The sequence below is a fragment of the Pongo abelii genome, chromosome 4, assembly GCF_028885655.2.
Source record: "Pongo abelii isolate AG06213 chromosome 4, NHGRI_mPonAbe1-v2.0_pri, whole genome shotgun sequence".
NCBI lineage: Eukaryota > Metazoa > Chordata > Mammalia > Primates > Hominidae > Pongo > Pongo abelii.
This window is the reverse complement of record NC_071989.2, coordinates 31,610,642-31,612,771: the sequence shown is the minus strand read 5'-3', so window position 1 is coordinate 31,612,771 and position 2,130 is coordinate 31,610,642.

Sequence of the window (2,130 nt, the reverse complement as noted above, 5' to 3'; positions counted from 1 at the left end):
TAAATGCAGTGGTATCTTTCAAAGTAATTGTATTGGAATCTTCAAGGGCAACAGTCATTTTTTTTTTTCCTCTGAGGAATAGCAGGCACTTATTCCCATGATTTAGCACATAGTAGAAGTTCAACAAATATTTAATGTGTGCATGTTGATTGTATCTTTGAAGAGCAGAAGCTCTTTTAAATTACCTTCCCTTGACCGATCTACTGGATTAAATGACACTCTTCATTCCTTCTTGGAGCATGCTATTACCCAAAGCACTCTGAGTGCTATGCCTAGTAGACTGCTCTATTTAAGGGTAAGACCATTACTAAAAGTTAGCTGGGCTTGGTGCTAAACCTGTTAATGTTATTTGAAGTGGTTATGGTGGTTTTGCAAGTTAATTGCATTTTACTCATAAAATATAAGTATAGAATGGAAGGGAGTTGATCGTTTTGAAAAAATGCATTTGAAAGATTTGGTAGATATGAGTTGCTAACAATTGCTGTTAAAATAGATGTATAAATATTTAAATCTGGAAAGTTTACTTTAAAAACCTGTACTTTGTTAATGTGTTCTTTCTCCACTTTAAAGAAAAGAAAACTAGACATCATAGATGGTACACTATGAAATACAACAGGGAAATCCCCATCAGTAGTGATAAATACATTCAGTATTTTTTTGGGCTGACATCAAAATAATAGCAAAAATATACCTTTATTTGCTTTTAAGTTAAATAAATGCTTATGGAAAATATGCATCTAAAAATTCCCTGCGTTAACCAATTTCATTTTTGCATAATAGTTTCAGTGAGTTGGATAAGATGTCAACACTGTTTTTTTCTTGAAAGCAGTGTATATTAGAGGAGTCCGTGTCAGCATTTAAACAGAGGCATGGACATTCCTGTCTCCTTAACGACCTGTTCAAACACACCATTGGGTTCTAGCCTTTACCATCCTGGTGCTGGATAGAGACATTAACTTTCTCGTAAGGCCATTTCATTGCATGTTTACAGTTGTCTTCACATGATAAGCCATTCCTATCAGAGAAATAAAACATTAGGGAGGCATTTTGAAGACATCTTAGAATATCAACCAAGCCATAATTTGAAACATAGTCATCAACTAGGTTCACATCATTGTTTCATAATGTTACACACTGATGAACAACTACATTCCATTGAACACTAGGATATTTCTCATTTTGTTTTTGAGAAATGATCAGAACCAGAAATAAATATTTTTGCAGGACTGATTTGGCATTTAAATAGGAGGTTGCGTGCCAAGAAAAGGCTCCTTGGATACGTAAGGAATGCTCTCTGTATTACGAGCTGTGGGGAATTCTTTTCATAGCTGTGTCAGATAGCTTTTAGGATAACTCCATGGACATACCCTGTATTATTCCCTTCTCTTGAATGTGGGTGGGACCTATGACTTGGTTTTAACCAATAGAATATGGCAAAGATGATGGGATGTTACTCCCATAATTAGGCCAGTTTGTCTGTCTGTCTACGTACCTACATGCATATACGGCTCTGTCTTGTTAGCATGAACTAGAGAGACTCTTCCGATAACCTCAAAGAAACAAGCTGCTATGATATAAATTGCCCATGAAGAGCATCACATAGCAGGAAAACACGGGTGGTCTCTAAAAGCTGAGGGCCTCAGTCCTATAGCTGCAAGGAGCTGAATTCTGAATTCTGCCAACAATCATAGGCAGTTAGAAGAGGAACCTGAGTTCAAGATGAGAATGCGGGTGGCTAACAGCTTGATTGCAGCCTTGAGGAGAGGAACTAGTGAGTTGTGCCCAGATTTCTGAACCACAGAGACTATGAGATTATAAATCTGTGTTGTTTTAAATTGCAGAGTTTGTAGTACTTTGTTACACAACAATAGAAAACAAATACAGCAGGATCAGTGGGCCTTTTCTTTTGGTTTTATTTCTGTCTTCCTCTTTCCTAATCCTACTTCTCCTACTAGCACTTACATTAATTCTATTTTCACTGGACCTGTTGGGAGATCCAGATAACTATACCCCAGCAAGTCCCCTCAACACACCACCCCATACTAAACCAGAGTGATACTTTTTATTTGCCTATGCAATCTTACACTCTATCCCCAAAAAAGTAGGAAGCATAACTGCAAATTTTGTGAA